Here is a 20,774-nt window from a genome sequence, read left to right as displayed (position 1 = left end):
GTTACAGTCCAAGAACATCTGGAGGCCCTCGTTTGGGGACCATTGGTGTACAAGACAGGTGGTCTCAACACACCAAAACAGCTGGTGGATAAATCAAAGGGCCTGCATGAGATTTCTCATATCTGGCATGACAACCAGTTGATGTATGCATTTTTCGCTGACATCTAGAAGAGGTAAAAAATGATTTTTTAAAAAGATGCTTCTGATTGTTACAAGAACAATCTTGTGGAGGCTCCATAATAGTTACTCTGTCACAACTGTCTTTTGTGCTAGTGGAATAACTGAAGAACATTCTGTTGTGTGATTTAACATAGTTTGTGAGTGATGTTAAAGGAAGAAATCACCAGCACTATTAACAAGCCCTCTCCAAATCTGGTTTTCCAATGAAAACTCCACTTTGTAAATTACATTATTTGCAAAAATCTATTAATACTATCAATATTGCTGATGGCTTTTTGCATACATCTAAATAAATTTGTAGGTGGGGCATGTAATTAATATGCTTCAAAGTTGTTTTCTACACACAAAATATGTCTAAATTCAATATTGATTCCTCATGTTGGGATTTTTCTTCTGAGGAAATTACCCCAGACAAAGAGAGTCAATAACAATGCAGAGGTGGGAATGACCCCTATTCAGACCATGACATTTCATAAATATTTGAATATGTTTGCAGTGAGACTCAGCATATTGTTGCACAGGCATCAGCCACTGTTTTCAATAAAACCTTCGGTGCAATAAAGTATGTGCATTCTGAGAAAGCACTTATAAAGCACTACTCAGTTAATTTTCCAGGCATTTTTGTCTAAATAAATCATTACTTTGCACACTTTTTCTAGCCATTTAAAAAAACATTTCCATAAACTAATAAGTTTCTATACAGAGCTACAGAAAAATATCCATTTGAAAGAGTGATACTGTTTTGTAAAGGGAAGAGCCAATCTTTCTCCAGAACGGTGTGCTAAGTTACAAACAAAAAGCCCAATGAAGTGTGGAAAATAGTTGTAGCATTTCTGTGGAAAGGTTTAGAAATTAAGATATTTCCTCAACTTATTCAATTACTTTCAGACATTTGGTGTGTTAATAATTGGGAGAGATGTGAGAGAATGATGATTAACTAATCTTTGCAACTTGGCCTCATGAAGATGCGTGTGTGTGTTTGTGTGGGGGAATCTAATTAACCACATGTGGAGTGTGAGGCTGGGTAAAAAAGCATTACTTAATCAAGTCCTTCAGGCATTGCATTCATTCCCAGCAGTGGGCAGTAACTAAGAGTTGAAAGGGGATGTAAAAGCATCATGTGAAAACCCAACAGCAGACACATTAATTCCTAATGTACTTTAAGGCCCAGCATGATCTTGGAATTATGTACCAGCTGGTGCTGAGTTATTTTTGCCTCCAGACTTTAAAAAGTTCTACCTTCATTTATTCTCTCTATTTGTGGCAACTCCTGTTTCCATGGTTGGCAACACCCTGCGGTCTTCATTCCCTCTCTCCCATTCTTGTCCCCCATTCTCACATGGTCCCGGCATGGGCAGGGGTAGACATGTAAGCCAGGCACATGCATAACATCCATGATAACAGATTTTTTGGGTGTGTCCTGTGATCATCCACTGTGTAGGTGTGACTGTCTCCTCTCATGTGAGATACCTACTGCTTAAAAAGAAGAGTGAACATATTGTACGGAGATGATCTACTTGCACATAATTTCTGTGAAGGCCTTTAGAATGCTGAACATTCAAAATTAGTTTGTCTTGCGTGGCAACTCTAGATACAGTTGCATCCAACTGTCTCTGGAGGGCTACAGGTTCTATAAAGAAAAAAACCTCATCTAGTGAGGACATGAGAAAGGGCCTTCTCAGTGGCTGCTCCCAGTGGCAAGATGAGTGGAATGGAGATGATGACAGGACACTCTGACTGTGCAAGGTAAACAAGCAAAAATAAAAATAGGTGGTTATGCTGGTGTATGATGGAATGTTAGGAACTAGAATAGACAGATAATGAAGCAGGAAGGATTAAATGTCATTTTATGTTTTATCAAGGGATCCAACCAGAGATGGGCAGAAATTAAAATATGAATTGAAAAATTCAACAGAAATTGCTAATTCAATTCATATTCATCTGAATTGATGCCCCCTGATGAATACAAATCAAGGAATTTTTACTCATTCTTAATTTGTTGATTTGCTGAGCTATAAAACGGGTCCCCAGGCACCTAGAGACACCATATGTTCAGGTAAGCATCCCCTGACTCTTCTCTACAATCCCTTCACATTTGGTGAAGATTGGATTTCAGATGTCCAAGTTACACACTCACATAGAGGGCCTACAGTGGTGCCTCACATTACGACATTAATTCGTTCCAGCAAAATCGCTGTAGAACGAAAATGTTGTAATGCGGAAAAAAGGCCATTGCAATGCATTAAAACCCGTTTAATGCATTCCAATGGGCTGGAAACTCACCGTCCAGTGAAGATCCTCCATAGGGCGGCCATTTTCGCTGCCTGTGCAGTGAGGAATCTGTCCCAGAAAACAGCACAGAGCCATTTTGTTTACCTAGCAGCCATTTTGAAACTGCTAATCAGCTGTTTTAAAATCATCATTTTGCGAAGAATCAGTTCCCAAAGCAGAGAATCGATCATCGCAAAGCGAAAAAACCCTATTCAGACCATCGTTTTGCAATTGCAATTGCAATCGCAAAAAGATCATTGTAATGCGGTTTCGCCGTAAAGCAAGGCAATCGTAAAGCGAGGCACAACTGTACTAGTAAAGTTCCCCCCAAGCACCGAGAGACACCAATATTACAGAGATGTTTCCCATGACTCTCCTCTACAATCCCTCAATGTTTGTTGAGGTTTGAATTTCCCCAAGCCAGCTGCTAAAGAGCACTTTCCTGTTGGGGGAGATCCACTTTGTGGGTGTATAATCTGGATGCCTGAAACTCAGGTCATGAGCAGAAGCTTGGCAGTATTACCGCAGTTTAACCCCTGGGCCACAGGGCTCGTTGTGTCTTATACCAAGCACGAAGGAAGTTGATTTTAATTCTCTGAGGCTTAAAAGAGCACACAGAAGAAAGACATGCCCCAACATCAATACAAAAATACAATCCATGTCTGTAAAGGAGTTGCCAGGAAATCAAATTATTCAGGTGAGAGAAAGTACTTGGTGTAACAATTTCTTTTCCTTTCCCTCCCTCTGTGCACAAATGTCCATTCCTATGCTCTGAATATGAATACAGAAAGATCAGAAAGCACATCATAGAATCATTATTGATATATTTTTGGATACTCTTCCTTTCTTGATAAAACTGTGTGATGCCATCCTATCCTGTTCGGAAAAGGGAAAGTAGGATTCAGATCTTGAACTTGCTGTGATTAACAGGTAAGGTAATATGCCCTGAGAAACTTACTTCTAGCCTGCAATACAGTTGTAAGGTTATTGGGAATTCAGAATACAGTCACCATTTGCCAGCCATTTTCTCACCTAATAGCAGGTAGGACAAAAACAGGCTAGCCTTCCAAAATTAGCACTTTGAAGCTCAAGTTTCTTTATTTGCATCACTTAAATGCCTTTGCAAGCCTAGAGAAACAGAATAGTATTTTCACATCAAAGATCCAGAAAAAGATAAATCAAGTTTCAAGATATGTTAGATATGAAATACAAAGAAGTAAAATAAAGACTCCAATACTTGAAAAAGGTCAAGACTCGAGCCACAAAGATAGACAAAAATAGAATGAAGCTGTCTGACCAAGAATCAAAGAGGAACTGCATTAACTTCATGACCCATCAGATGCCAAATGCAGTCAGATGGGATCAAGTCACTAAAATCTGTGTTTTAAAAAAGTTAAGATTCAGGACAGCATAGTAAACCTTCTTTTGATCATGAATTATCAGATTTTTTTTAAAAAAATGGAGATACTCAGACAAATTCAGCCACCTGAATTATACTGCCTCTTCTCCAACGGCTAACTAAGACGTGAGAGATATCCACACGCATTTAGGTTACTGTGATGCACTCAAAGATGACTGGATAGTTCAGTGAGTTAGGTATTGGCTGTGGAGCCAGGGGCTGGGAGTTCAGTTTCTTACTGTGCCTCCTGAGGGAGAAAAGCCATTCCCCCCCAACCCTAGAATAAAGACATGTGACAAATATTATCGAATAAACATGGGCCACACTTTATTAATTATTCATTAATGCCCTCAATAAATGGGGGGGCTCCTGCCGCAGTGCGGAATCAGGTTCTGCAGAGGGGTCTTAACGGACCCCCTACCAAACTATGGGTGAGTCCCGAGCCCCAAGATCTTGCAGCCATGAAGACAGCAAGATCCCGGGCGGCCCCAAATTGACCACCCCCGGACCTCCGCCCCCCTCCTCATTGTTGGCTGTTGGTCCATAAGGAGCCCCAGCGGATCTTCTCCCCCAAGCACCATCGGCAGTGCTGGGAGATCAGATGAGGTATACTTTACCTGTGTTTGTGATGTGATTCACTGAAACCTGTTCTATCTGCACTACCCGCCACAGCATAGGGACTAGCTAAGTCCCATGCCCGCCAACCAGCCTCCCAGGCTCCATAGGTAGGCCCCCCTGAATGTCCATAATATTTGAATCATAGGCTCTGTCTGAGAGGTGCACTCTACCATGTTACAGACTCTGGTCAAGCCATCCTTGTTTCCCGCTGATGATTCACCCATCCAAGGCCATTGCACTGTGCACAATGCATTTCACTGTTAACACTCTTCCACACAGTGTTAACCCACTGGCCATACCAGCACAGCTCAGGCCTCTCCCATGGATCCTGTTGACCACTCACCAAGCCAAAGCCATCGAGCACTGCCTGATACACTTCTGTCAACACTTTCATGCAGTGCTGATATGCTGGGCATTCCAAAAGAGCTCAGGCTGAACCACATGGATGACCAATCACCAATTTGTGGCCAGTACATCCAGCTCTGCATAGTTCTCTGCTAACACTCCTCCACACATTGATAACTCACTGAACTCAGCAGTCTGTTCCCCATGCAAGCCTCAGGATGGTCGTGGGCCATATAATGCACATCACAGAGTCAGTTGCCCTCAGCTGTCTGAGGTCATGTAGTACATCCAGATCAAGGCCTTTCAACTGCACAGTCCCGAGTATCCTTATTGATATTTCGCTGACCTCTGGCCCTTAAACATGACGTGTGGGCATGCTGACCCCTGCAGGCCAAACACTTGTGCCTAATGTGGCAAGGTTTGCACATGCACATGCCCTTGCTGTTATGGTCCATCCAGAGCAAATAGGGTGAACTGCTTGACCCGTGCCACCACGGGACTTCTGGCCTATGTATGAGGTGACCACTATCGAACATATCACCTAGGTTGGGCCTGGCAGGGTTTATAAATTGCAGCCACAGGTCCTTCAGCGGTTCTTCCCACCTCAGATCTGGATGAATAGCACTCTGCATATGGAATGATATAGCATAGGTCAACCACAACTACCCCACGGAGTCCACATAGGCCCTATAAATTAAATTCCTGTACTGGAACAGAGGCCGGGCCCACAATGGCTGCACCTTCACTACCACACGAGTGTAAATAAAAAAACCCAGTCAAGCAGTTTTGCCCCTGTCCTATCTTGTATCCCTTGTCCGGTGCTAATAGGTAAGGCCAGACCTCTACACACAACGTCAATCCAATGGCCACTGGTAAAGAAATTGAGGGTAGGGGGTATCCCAACTCCCTGCTGGTGTACTGGTACTGGGCCAGGTGCCAACTGGAGCCCCGTAGCCCTATGTGTTATGAGTTACCTGCATTGGTCAGCTGCCCTGATCGCTACCTGGCAGTGGCCACTTCGGTATTTGTTAAGCATGTCAGGTGTTGGTGCCAACTCACGTGCTACTGGAGGTGGTGTTCCTGCTCCTCCTCATTAAAATGCTCATCTGAAACCATCTTTTCTATGAACTAAAACTGCCCCAGAATCCCTTCGCAGTCCCTGCCCTTCTTCCTCATTCTGACGCTGAGGTGTTGTAGCTGATGTCACCGATCCCTTCCTGGGTGGCCGCGCAGCCCTCTGGTCATCCTCTAAAGCTGCAAAACAGAATGTTAAATTTTTAGCCACAGCCTGGAGTCTCCTTTCTATGACTCTTAGACTCCCTCACAGACCATCTTAGTTGCAAGTCACTCTGTGCTACCCATTGCTCTGCTCTTTCAGCTTCCGTGGCTGAAATTTTCTTGAAGCCGGTGCCATATTGGCCAAGCTTCCTCATAAGAAGAGGATTGGGAAGGTGATATCTGAGGAGTAGCTCTCTTTTAACTGGATGCTTCCCCCTTTTGTTTGTTTGTTTGTTTTTGTTACCTTTTCCCTTCTGAGATACCAACCTAGCCACTTAAGTGAAATTAAGCTAAATTTTGTACTTTGCCAGCGCCCCAGATGTATTGCTGCCTAGATGCTCAATTAATTACCCATGAATTCCTCTGAGCAAAGGCCCAGTGCTATGAGTAAAACCAATCAATATATCAATACATTTCAAAGAAACCTAATTCTGATCCCCCGTATTAAGACTTGAACCCAATGCCAACTTGCTATACCCCCTGTAGAATATCAATTTATTATCCTTATAATTTTTCCAATAGTTATTAATTATTATCACATAATTTTATTAATTAATTAGCCACATACTTAATTAATTATTAATTCATTAATATTACTATTTAATTTATTTGTTCATGTATTTTATTACTAATATTAGTAGTATTATCACTATATTATTGTATCTATGCATACAATGAACTAAATACCACCTCTACAAAGGGGTTGTATTCACCTTAAGGCAACCCTGCACCTAAAACAGGTCAAGGTATCAAGTGTTAAAGTAAATTTATATTAATATTTATTTTAATTTTTTATAAGCCACTCTACCAATAAATATTCTAAAACACCCTCAATCAATACAATTTATCTATTGTAACCCTAATCAATTTGAATTAAACCAATTTATTTTTAATATTAAAATTCTCCCTATACCCTGCTGGTCAGGGGGGGCGAAGGGGCGCCAAAATACTTCTAAAATGTGACCAAAAACCCATTTCCCCCCTCTTCATCACCAGCTTGCTCATTATGTATTTATTCATTTATTTAATCTGTCTCTGCCTTAAGGTTGTTTTCTATTTGTTCTCCAAGCCCTGGCCTGGCGACGACAGCCCTTGCTGGACCAGCCCAGCAGCCGAGCTGCTTCCTCACGCACCCCTACGATTTCTTAAGATTCCCCACCTTTCTTTCTTTCTTTTTGTTTTTAAATTTAATCAACCATAATTAAAATTATGCAAACTGCCCCTTAACCAGGACAGTTGCCGAGCAATCAAACCCCCCTTTCCGAAGAAGCAACCAAGAGCTGTAGTGACGTAGTGTGGAAAAAGAGCCCAAACTGCAGACCTCTTTCCTCGGCTACAGCAAGCGATGAAGAGGCCGAAAGGAGGCGGGAACCCAGAGGATATACTCCGCTCCTTCCCCCTCCCCTACCAGATTGCTCAAGGGAGACCACTGTGTCTCGCGCTATCTGAGGAAGGAAATAATGGTGGGCCGCTCTAGCGAAGAAATCTCTCCAGCCGACCGGACAGCCTGTGCAACCTTGAGCAAGCTGCACAGTCCCAGAATGCCGACAGTAGAAAGGATACATAAACCACCTCATAGCACTCTCTACTAGAAACCTTGGAAAGGGCACAAGTTGTGATCAATTTGCCCTGACATAAATATTATTACAAATGAACGCTAAATGGGGGGTGTCTTTGGAAAGTGCTTGGAAGCTTCACCGAGTCCAGGTTGCTGCAGCTAGACTCCTGACTAGTTTTACTCAGAAAGCACTATTTGTTTCAGTTCCAGGACGAATGCATAATCAATCAGCCATGAAATTGTCCTTATCTGATAGTTTAACCTTGAAAATTGGCTATCTGCCACTAGAATAAATTATTGTTTAAAAAGCACAAGGAACAAATACCTATGAAATGAACAATTTAGGGGCCTCTGGCTTCGGAAAAGGACTAGTTTTATTCTTAGCATTCACAACGGGATGCGGGTGGATGTTATTATTTTCTCCCAGCTTTTTTCCCATCTCTATTTTCACCCTGCTTTTCCTTATTATGCAAAATACATTTCTGACCTCTGAGGAGCAAGGGTTTGAGGTGGAGCACCTGAAGCCTAAACATTTTAATAAGAAGGTCTAGAAAATGAGGATTGCTTCACTATCCCTGGTGGTATGAGGAAAGTTTGCTAATATATATGGCCTTTCACATGGGCTTTTAGTATGTGTGCAGGGTTATCTGAATGACACTGCAGTAAGTACCAAATCATATGATACTGCTTGAAGAGGAAAAGCCCACCATGAAACACTGACATTTTCCTAGCTAGTGGTGTAACTGTGGAACATTTCCCCATCTCCAGGAGGGTTGTGTCATTTTGTAGCTTTGTTGTACCGGTGCATTCCCTACCAGGATTGCCTGTGTACACAACCTGCCCCACTTCTTTTCAGAATGGAAATCAGGAAGGTTGCCACCATTACTGCAGCATGCATATATATGCAGGAAAGAAAGGGGCTGGAAACATAGCTGTGGGTGCACGGAGGAGGAGGAAAGCTGTGTGGAGGGCTGGAGGAGGCAAGCGTGCTTGCATAGTCACACATCTTAGAGGGAGTCTTGTGTCCGATATATAGATCTATCGAGAAATATTATATATATAGTAATATTATATATAGTCAATACATCAATATATCAGACACAAGACTACACACACACACACACACACACACACACACACACACACAAAGGTAAAGGTTCCCCTTGACAATTTTTGTCCAATCGTGTTCAACTCTAGGGGGCGGTGCTCATCCCCGTTTCCAAGCCATAGAGCCAGCGTTTTGTCCAAAGACAATCTTCCGTGGTCACTTGGCCAGTGCGACTTAGACACAGAACGCTGTTACCTTCCCACCGAGATGGTACCTATTTATCTACTCGCATTTGCATGCTTTCGAACTAGTTTGGCGGGAGCTGGGACAAGCAACAGGAGCTCACTCCGTTGCGTGGATTCGATCTTATGACTGCTGGTCTTCTGACCCTGCAGCACAGGCTTGTGCGGTTTAGCCCACAGCGCCACCACGTCCCCTACACACACACATATCAAGGAGCTAAATTGCCCCTGTAAGGAAGAGAGAAAATAAACTGGTACCATGGTGTTATTGGCCATAACAATTCAAATAGGAGGCATTAAATAGGTACCGCTAAAAGTTCTTGGGACATTCATCCTGGGATATAAACCACATGGCCACGATTCAGTAGAACAGAGGTATGGAAGCTACTGGAAGAATTAGAAAACATTTCCCTTGTGTGACCAGGGCCTAAGAAAGGAAATCTCTTGTTACTAGCACACCTGAGTGTTCTTTCTTGTGACATGTAAAATCTGTTAAAGACTTCTTGGAATATCTGTGGATCTCCAGATAGATACCTTTGGGTAGAGTGGACAGCATATCAGTTAAATAAATAATAATAATAAAATAATAATCTGTGATGCATTACATTATTAAGGCTGCTGGTTTAATAATAAAGGCAAAGAGATTTTAATGGTGTCAACTAGAGATGGGGACAAATTAAAAATGGTGATTAGTTTTGATCCGTTATTCGTCAAGGTTAACAGATCAACGAATACGAATGTACAAATATTCTTCAATGAATTTGCGAAGGCTTTCACGCCTGGGATCTAATGGTACTTGAGGGTTTTTCGGGCTTTTAGGCTGTGTTCTGAAGGTTATACTTCCTAACGTTTCACCAGTCTCTGTGGCCAGCATCTTCAGAGGACAGCACTTAGTGCTCTGGTGCAGTTTGTTTGGGAGTTGAGTATTTATGGCTATGAGATCAGCTTTTGTCCTTTTCACGAGAAGGGTGATTATGGTGATCAGTGTGTTTTTGTTGTGTGTGTATTGTTCTGATAAGGAGGAGAGATTATTTGTCACTGTGATTGATGGGTGTCATTAGCTGGTCTTTTGTGTATAGTGATCACTGGTCCTTGTGGCTGGGTAGAGTTCATTGACCCTTTGCATGCTGTATTTTTCAATGCTAGGAGCCTAGCTTTGTTGAATTTCAAACTTTTCTCTTTTTTGTTGAAGTTCTGCTGGTGCTTGTGGATTACAATGGCTTCCCTGTGTAGTCTAATGTAATGATTGCTGGTGTTGTCCAGTATTTCAGTATTTTGAAATAGAATTTCATGTCCAGCTTGTTTTAGGGCATGTTCAGCTACTGCCGATTTTTCTGACTGTTTTAGTCTGCAGTGTCTCTCATGTTGTGGCCAGGTATATATTGGAACCACAAAACGAAGCATCCACACCAGAATCAAAGAACATGAGGGACACTGCAGACTAAAACAACCAAAAAAATCAGCAGTAGCTGAACATGCCCTAAAGCAAACTGGACATAAAATTACATGTGTGGCCAGAAGACCTTGGCAGCAGCGATTAAGGTAAGAGGGTGTTGGTGGGGGTGGGGTGGCATGGCATTGGGCCTGAGGTATGGAAAGGAAAGGGGTGGGGTTAAGCTGTGGTATTGGGTGGCTGTGTGGGGTGGCAGCTGCCTTTATGCTGCCGATCAGCTGATCGGCGCCCAGTAGGCAGAATGGTGTTTTGTTTTGTTTTTTGGGGTTTTTTTAATATGAAGGACAAATAAAAATGGGTAAATATTCATCCCTTTCTATTCGTGGGGGGTCTCTGGAACCCAAAAATACAGATCAATGAATATTTAACAAATTGGCTATATTTGTTGGAAAAACTGGTCCATTTTTATATTCATCCCCATGTCTAGTGTCAACACTCCCTTCCCAGCTCTAGTAATCAAAGGAACATTTCTGTAATTTTCTAATACTTTATCTTTTGTTGTACTATTGTAATACAAAATAAATATGTTTTTCCAGTCACACAATTAGAAGTGTTTCCTTAAACATTTTAAAATGTCCATGTGTTGCATTGGATGGTCAGAACAGGTCTCAGGAGATCTGGGTTCAAATCCTTCCTTAGTCATGAAAACTCACTGTGCCGTGACAGTTTGGCTGTTGGTGTCAGTTCATGCATTGACCCAACAGGTGTCCTGAAGTTCCGAGCTCCACCTCTGGTGGGCACCCATTCACAGGCAACTCTCCAGCTTCCCTGCCCCACAGAGGAACTGAAGAAAGTGTTATTTCATTTGAAAGGATGAAATGAACCTAGAGATGGGCACAAACCTCTATTCAGAGGTTCATGCTGGTTTGTATGCATGGTGCCACAGGTGTCCACTTGCCCCATCCCAGCTGGATCCTTCATTCACCAGCCAGTGCGCTCTCTCTCATCCTCCCCCTCTCCTCCTGTTCAATCCATCCCCATCAGGAGCTCAGGCTTGCCTGTCCTGTCTTCCTTGTCTGAGTTGGCAATCAGCGAATGAGATGTGGCAGGAAGGCCTGCACTCCTGCCAGAGACTGGATGAATAGCCAAAAAGAAGGAGGAGAGGAGTGTGCAGTGGCTGATGAGTGAGGGATCCAGCTGGAGAGGTGAGGGAAGGGAATGTGTGGCACGTGTGGTATCATGCGTACAAACTGGCATGAGCCTCCAAACCGAGGTTTGTGTCCATCTCTAACTGAAACCAGTGACTGGCCCAAATGCTGTTGCTTAGTGTAGCAAATCAGACTATAGTAGGCCCATGGAAACAGTGAGGATCTGGGGAGTCATCTCCTCCATAAGTACCATTGAAGCAATTGGGCCTACTCCAACACTGATTTATTTTTATTTATGCCCATCTCTTTATTTATTTATGAGCAAGCCCATTTGAGTCTTTAGCAGTAAGAGTAGTTACTGTTAGAGCAGGCCCATTTGAATCTATGGAACTTACAGAGGAGTTGACTCCTAATTCTCCGTTGATTCAATGGGCCTACTTTAGCATGATTTACAATGATACACAACAGCATTTTGGCCAGTATGTACCTATAAATCACAGGCCTTTACTAAAATGAGTATTATTTGGGAAAATGCCTCTTATTACTCAGAAAATAATTGTCAAAAAGTATTGTCAAAAAGGTTGCAATTTAAAGAGGATCACCCATGACAAAAGCTTGATATACGTATGCTAAAATGTACACAAGATAATCCTAGAACTTTTGGCAAAGCATCACCTATAAAGACACCTTTAATTAAGTAATTGTATTGCAGAAGTAATTGTTTATGGATTAAGTCATGCACTTCAGTGCTATTTTTCTTTAAAATATCATTATATGCTCCCTCTGTCGGTATTTTTTTCTTTAAAAAATTGGTATGGTGGTCTTCGATTTCATCCACAATATTCCTTTCAACAGAGGAAGCATCTTGCCCTCTACATATAATTGAGATACTTACTTCCTCTATCAGAATAAATAGGGGAAGACCTGGTGCACAAGAACCCACTGTCTACATTTTAGTATGATCCTCTTCAACTTGTCATCTTTTATGACAGGTTTGTCCACAGATATCATCTTCTGCTTTGATATTCTATTTTTCTAGATGCTCACAGTTCAGCTCCAATGCAATGTTCCTCATTTAATAGATAAAATTGCGCAAGAAGAAAGACAAAAGATATATTCCACCCAACATTGACCCACATCACCCCCAATACCAAAAACAAAAAAACCTTGTAACTTGGATATCTCATGGATGAAAATAGCCAAGCAAACCTCAGTTCAAATTAAAAAAAAATATATCAAAAATCTGCATGTTTTCTTGAAGCCCTCATTCATTGATTTGTAGTGGCTCAGAATCCATTATTATATGTGGGTATGATAAATGTGCCCTATCTTTTTACTCACCGCCATATGAGCTGTGTGTATGGCTGAATGCACTGTGTAGACGACATCATATTTTAAAAGAACAGCAACAACAGAGCTCTCACTTGGCACTGTGTTCAGCTTTCAAATTCAAAAGCTCAGAATATGCCAGAGGTATCCTTTCCACCCATCCCCACAGAAAGAAAACTAGAAAATGAGCTTGGATGCCAAACACTGAGGCACAAGAACAGTGTTGCTATCATGAAAGTACTTCAAAAGCTTTGAAGTGGTAAGACGAAAGCACATACACTTAAAGGCTTACATTGGACACTGCTGTTATTTGATTAATAGGAGCTCTGGCAGAATGGCCTAGAAAGCAATCTTTGACTGGAAGGGTTTTCAGAGATGTTGCCGTCTATGATTCATTTCATCTTAACCTCAAGAGGCACCATTTTGGCCTCTAAGGAGAAGAACAGGACAAGAATCATCAAGCTCTGAAGAGCCACTCCTGCATATATTGAAGAGCGTGGCATCAGAAAAACCACGTACATTGTAACATATTTCCCACAGAAAAGGGCAGGTGTGTTTCTGCAGTGAGGTGGAGAGCTTTTCCTTACATGTGTCTCATATGATGAAAAATATTGCAAGGGAGGGAGAAACTACTTCTCTGGGGAAAAAAAAACTTTGAGCAGCCTTATTCTTTAATTCATATATCCCAGCCTAGTATATTCTACTATGAATAAATGACTTCATACTTACTGCTTTGTTACTGTTTATTGCCGCTCAGTCTGAGGTAAAAGGGGTTTCCACTTCGTTCATGACGACATTAAGTGAATTCTTACATAGCTGCATAAATTGTGCCAGTTATCTAGCTTAACAAACTGATTTATTAATTTTAAACTCTTATATATATTTAATGTGGTCTGCTTTGATATTCTGTTTCAAGGCTGAAGAAGTGGACTTCTCTAAAAAGGCTTACATTAAAATATAGCAGTTAGTATTTAATGTGCTACAATGTTTTTGGCTCTTAATTTTTTTATTTTGTTTTTTTGCCTGATATGATGGAACAGACATGGGTACCTTTTTTAAAACTATATTTAATGCAGTGTATTTCATTGTATGTCCCAGTTTACAGAAGCAACCATGGCACATAGCTTGGAGAAGTTACTCTTGTTAGTTACAGCTTTTAGAGTCTGCTGTGCTACCTGGAGAATTCTTTAGGTGGAGGGGGTCACCTTTTTTTCACCCTGCTGCACTGAACTTTGAAACTTTGCCACAAAGCTCTGGAAGGAAGAACCTTCTAAAGTCTTTTCCTTAACCCAAGCTATTGAGCATCTGTCCGGTAATATTAAAAGTGTCATCAATCATCCCTAGCTTAAGTCAGACTCAGAAATATCCTCTAGAAACAATAATGTGTTGAAGAAGAGAGAAGGAGAGGAGTGCAGAGCAAAAATGGATTTCATACGTAAGCCACAGCAATGATTAATGCACAGCTATGTATGTATTTAAGTCTGGATGGATAGCCCAGTAAGCTAGGTATCTGGATGGCGAGCCAGGGAGCCAGTGTTCAGATGTTCACTTTGCATCCCAGAAGAGGCAGCCTGTGTAGTTTTTGCCAAGTTGCACAGTCCCAGAATGTCAACAGAAGAAGAGGCTGGTCAACAATCTTTGAGCACTTTATACTTCAAAAACCCTGTAATGAGTTGCCCTAAGTCAGAACTGACTTGATGGCACACTCTTATTGTTGTGGTTGTTCTACATTGCAACACTTCATAAACTTCATAGACTTCAAAGCAAAGTAGGAAGATCAAAAACTATCAAGTAAAAAGAGGCTACTTGGATACAGGACAGTTTTTCTGCAACTGTGGAGAAATTCAATCAATGCAGCATTTATGCATCTGTACTTTATGCCCCACCAGGGGTACGAAAGAGGATCTAACAAATGGTCAAGATATTGAAGGACCCCACTTCTGGGTCAAAAATGGTCTCGTTATCTTAACGTTTTAATTTGTTTCTAATTTTACCAATACAGTATTTAATATATGTCCATAATTTTAAATTGTGCAACATTCGTATACAAATATAGAAAGAATGAGTTGTTGTTGCTGCTGCTGCTGTTGAGAATTATTGTTAATTGTAACCACAGAATTTTGGAGATCTTGTAGTTTATCATGCCCAGTTTACTGCTCAGCTTAGCAGTCTTGTTAGTATCACATATAGTTCTTTCAGTTGATGAGGACCTTCAAAATACATCTGAAATTTCCTTTTGTTCAGTACTGACAATAATATAAGATAAAGATGTGCCAAGTTATTGTTTTAAAAAGTGCTTTTTCCTTATTTGAGCATCCCTCCATGTCCCCTCCTCCTTATTTTAAGTATTGTTTGGTGGCAGCTTTAGTACTGCACAGGGAAGCATAAGGAAGAAGGGCAACATTCTATGACTGATGTATGCATTTACGAGGATTGTCAGTGAAAACAGACTCTTCCCCCATGTACAAGGCATTTACATTGCTTCTAGTGCTCCTTTCAATAAGGTTGTAAACAGCCACTTTTTGAATGACATTTTTTTACTCTAAGGTTCTAATCTAATGCATGATTTCTTTCCAATGCAGAACACTATTATGTGCCCCCTATATACACATATGAACACACAGAGATGGATGTCTTTTTTGCTTAGAGTGACATGGGATGCCAGCTCAGGAGAAGAAAAATTTTGGCTGCGAGAGTAAAATTTAGTGGATACTTAGTGATTGCACTTTACTGAAAAAGTGAAAGGAGCTCCCTTAGTAGGGCATAGCTCCACAGGCAAAAAGAACTGCAGCTAATCGATTTAAGCAATATTTAAACCAATTTATAATGTCTTGTGCACACATGAGTGAAATCGATTTATTTGGGCTCCAAAGCAAGTGTTCTTCAACAGCCTCGAAGGGGCATCTTAAAATAACCCACTTGTGAATTAATTTAAATCAGTTTGGTTCAGTGGCTACGGCCAGTGCTATTGATTTACGTCTCACCCCTGTTAATGTCAGTAGCATTGCCAGCATGGCTTCTACAATATTTTTAAGAAAATTGTTATAGTATTCTTTAGCAATGCATCGGGTACTGCTCAGTCACTGTGAACTTTTTCCCCCTTTCAGGCAGTTTTTTTGCTGCATCGAGTAATCAATGCAGCCTGTTCTTGTCTGAATAGAGCCATCAGTTTATTGCTATATTACTAATAAAAAAGGGCAAAATGGTAATAAAAATGGGGCTCCTAAAGAAGAAAGGAAATGAGCCAATTTCAGCAGTGCAGACGCCAGAAATCACCAGAAATAAATCGATTTCCAGTCAGTGGATTTGGCCACCGATTTCAATACCACATGACTTAAACCGGATTTTTTTAAAAAGCCGGAATAGAAATTGATTCATACTGCAGTCTGACTGTGTCCTTAGTGTGAAATGCTGCAATGTCTGATACTGCTGGACCCCTGATGGGACCTGTTAGAATTCTTGTCACATTGTTGCAGTTACAGAGGGGGAAAATATGGTGGGAAATGTATTTGCATTTTTTAAAAAAGACGTTGCTTTTATTGCTTTTCCAATATATGCGCATAAGGACAAAAGATATCACTTTTGCTGGCAAATCCTTCCAAGTGCAAAATGCTTATTCCTCAAAACATTTAGGCAAATATACAGATCTAGCAAAAATATCCAATTACCTGCACTTTCTCTTAACAAGACACGGGACATGACAGAGATGCAGACTTTAAAAAGAACGGGGAACAGCTTGCATTATTCTGTGTTTTCTCGCCCATTGGGGCACAAACATCCAAATTTGCATCAAATTTCTGTTATGTAAATTCTATGCCACCACGATTTCACATATACACTGAAAACTGTAGCACTACTTCTCCTGTGTTTCTAACTGGTAGGATAATGGCTTTTTGAGCTCTCGAAAAAGAGCATGTGAATAGAAGGAGAACATCTGACTGATGGAGATGGCTAGACCTTCCACTAAGGTCACAGCTATTTCAGCTCCTATCTTTTCTTACCACTGCTTTTATGCCCAGTCTCCCGCTGAGATGTGTTGAAAATCCTAGCCTTATGCTACAGTGGGAGTTCACAAAATAAGATACTGTGGAGAAAACAGTTCAAAGAAATGTTCAAACTAGCTTAGAGCCTGGTCTCACTGACACAAAAGCAAGAACCCTCTGTTGTACCAGCTTCTCCTTAAAAAAACATGACACCAAATTTAGTGTACACACGATGCATGTGTGCACACAGACTACTGTGCCAGGGAAGTGAGTTTTTCTGCACATCTGGCAGAGGTTTGCTTATTTTGTGATGGATGTAGAATTGATTCTTTGGAATGCAAAAAAACAAAAAACAAACCCATTCCATATAGGTGAACACCCCTGCTCCTTTTTAAAGAATTTCTGCTATCTGATACAGCACAATACCAGAGAGCAGGAATTTTTGAAAAATAAATAAAGCACAGTTCCCCTACCCATCTGATTGCTGGTTTACCCACCTAACCCACTTCTCAGTCACTTTTCCCCATGACATCCCACCCTCATCTTATGCCCCCTCTTTCCCTTCCCACCCCTTTCCGTCCCATCCTCTTCCCCTTGCCTCCACACAACCCAATTTTCCCCCTGCCCACTAACCATGACTAACTTTGTTTTGGGGGTGCTGAGTGGAGGGGGCTTTTCCCAGCTGGGAGATTCCCTGCCACAGCTTCTTCCAAGGAGCCTCAAGCAGTTGCAGGGCTGCCCATCAGCTGTTCGATGCTGCCCGGGAAGCTGTGAGAAGCTGCAGAACCAAATCCACCAGCCGGGATTGCAGAAGAGGCCTCCTGCCAGGTGGAGGATTCAGCTCCACTGCTTCTCCTTGTAAGGAAATGGAAGGAAACTGGGAATTGTATTTATAATAAGATGGAGTCTGTTATGTACTGTGTAAGATGAAGTCAGAAAGGTATGTTTTTCAGGAGCTTGTTGTGCAGAGTTGTTTGTCAAAGTCACAAGGTCAGACTGTCCAGAGAGAGGAGACGCAACAAAAACCACTAACTTGGAGAAGGTAAGACACCTGGAGCTTGGATCATGAGAACTTTGGGAGGTGATCAGAGTGATCTGAGTTACACTCACTTGGATTTAATTGGTTGACAGCTTGAAAGAGTAATTAGGAAGGAGGTCCTAAAGATATGTAAAATGAGAGGGTTTGTGTATGTGAAAAAGGGTTCGGTGAATGCTGTGGAATGTGAGGCTTGTTTTTCTTTAGAAAGAAGAAGGGTGAGGGAATAGCCCAGCTTCTAGATGCCAACATGTAGGGATGTAGAGCAAAGTTGATTACCTAGCTGTTTTTATTTTAACTAGAAATTGTAAAGTTTAGTCAAACATTGTAATGGATGGATATGCTCAATGCTTATGCTTTAAAGCTACAACTATATGCTAATGAATCTATTTTATTTTCTTAATAAAACAAATATATTTCTTCAGCAGAGGACTAGTCTTTTGCTACAGCAGGGCTATATCTAAATCCAGTGTGGAGGAAAGACAGGTAGTAGTTGCCACTGTATATTAAAAGGTCCTACTGTTCTACTTTGCAAGGCTGGTGTGCATTCTAAGGAAGCACATAGACTATGGTTTATTGCTTTGGAAGCAATCAAAGGTTACTTTTAAGGTTCAGGCTTGTCTATGGGGCTTACTACACACTTCTGAGGCCTAGAAGACCTACCTCAGGAAACAAAGGTGGTAGTTTTGCACCCAGAGGAACTCCCTGACCATGATCTTGGTCTCTTTAGGGAGACGGGATCATTACATTCATGACTTCCTGGGCAGCGCTGAACAGCTGATGGTCAGCCCTAACAGGTGGGAACATATACCGTATATTTCCATGTATAAGACCTCCCGATGTATAAGATGCCTCCCACTTTTCCAACCACAAATTAAAAAATCTAAGTGGGGTTTAGCAAGCAATCCCGTGGCTGCAGGATTGCTTTGATCCCTTTCCCCTTCCCTTTGCTAAGCCCCATGGGCCTAGCAAGTGAAATAGAAAGCAGGGATCAAAGTGATCCTGCAGCCCTTTGATCCCTGCTCCCCCCTGTGGGGCTTAGCAAGTGGAGGAGAAAGCAGCAATCAAAGCAGTCCTGCAGCCCTTTGATCCCTGCTTTCTCCTCCACTTTGTAAGCCTCATGGAGGGGAAGTGGAGGGGAAAGCAGCAATGAAAGAGCAGCAGGATCACTTTAAACCCTTCCCCCTCCACTTGTTTTTGTTCTCTCATCAGGTTACTTCCATGTATAAGACAACACTCAATTTTCCCCCTAAAGATTTTAGACAAAAGTATTATACACAGAAAAATACAGTACATTAATTCAAAACCACATGATTGTCATGTGGTTTCGAATCGCTTCCATTTTCATTGCTGAAGACATCAATGCAAATGATCAATGTAGATTCACCTTCAGTTTGTCAAATGGGGAGATTATAAAGTATGATTCTGAAGTTACAAGAGCTATTTGTTCATGTCATCTTCTAAGCAATGACTCTGCAATAGTTTGTCTTTCCCATAGCATTTGGTGGGAGACTGGGCAACTGTGGTACAGGCACAATGAATTTAATCCATTCTCTGGGAGTTAGTCAAGATGCATGCCATAAATATGCAGAGATATACAGCAGCCTGGTAATGGTCTGTTACACATAAGCCAATAGATCATTTTTGGGAATAAAATATTACAGGATTATTCTGAAATGTTAGGATGATACATTTGTTAGGTTAATGAAAAATGTCATGACCTAGTGTGGAAACTTTTGAGGGCTCTTCAGTGGGAATTTCCACTGTGGGAAGGGTGAATTCAAGATCATGGAAACGGTACTCTTCATTGTTGGTTAACCATGATCAGTCATGCCTATTTATATAAATTATATGTGGACACCAAATTCTGTCCATCTTCATTTTAAATAATCTAACATATTTATCTTGATAATCAACGTAATGGCCAATATACTGTTGTTTATGCAAATGGTGTAAATTTTGACGGCAAATTGCTGCAAGTGAAGAAATCTCATCTGTTGCATATTTAATGGCAGGACGCAGTGTACATCTAACAGATATGGTGATTTCTTAAATCCCCTTGCTGTTAACAGTTATACTTTCTGCATAACCGTGCAACAGGATTTTGGCCAATTAACATATATTCTTTAGAAACACACTAAATATTATAAAACACCTGGCAGTAAATTCATATGTCAATGAAATGTCACTTTCAACAAATTTTTAAAAAATGTGCTGAATTCAGTCAGATTTTTAAAAAGAACAACAAAGTTCCACATACACTCTGGTAGAAAGAAAAGGGATAAGAGTAGGATGGGGAGCATAGCTCCCCAGTGTTGTTGGGTTGCTACTTCCCTCAGCTCAAACTCCCAAAGTGAGGGATGATGAGAGTTGCAATTCAACAAGAAGGAAACAGCAAAAGAGGAAGGAAAGCATCTGGCTGTTTAATGATGTTGAAGCCACAGAACCTGGCCTCCATTGTAGTCTTGAGGTGGAATGTATACAGCTGATATCTAAACTGGGCGCCCATAGTTCTACTGTAGTTAGGTTGCACCTAAGACTACATATTAGATGGATGGGTGAAAACACATGCAATGGTTCATTCCCCATTTTTAAAAAGAGATAAACGTTACGGCTGTAAACCAAATCTGTACTAATACACAGGTGAAGTAGGTAGATATCACATAAAATTTTTATCTTCAATTACTGTCAAAGGTTAGGGAAATTTCTAGGAGAGGATTGGTACCTGATTTTATTTCTTCCAAATCAGTATAAAATGTTTCTTAGTTAGCTTTTAATCATTCAAAGGTATTTTAATCTATTTTAAAGTTTAATTGCTTTTTAATGTATACATTATTGTGTTTTTAATTCTACTATTTTAATATTGTGAGCCAGCCTGAATCCCCTTATCAGGAGAAAGGTGACCTATAAATAAGACAAATAAAATAAATAAAAATAATATAAATT

Source organism: Pogona vitticeps, chromosome 2, assembly GCF_051106095.1.
Source record: "Pogona vitticeps strain Pit_001003342236 chromosome 2, PviZW2.1, whole genome shotgun sequence".
NCBI lineage: Eukaryota > Metazoa > Chordata > Lepidosauria > Squamata > Agamidae > Pogona > Pogona vitticeps.
Note: the sequence above shows the minus strand (reverse complement) of the source record.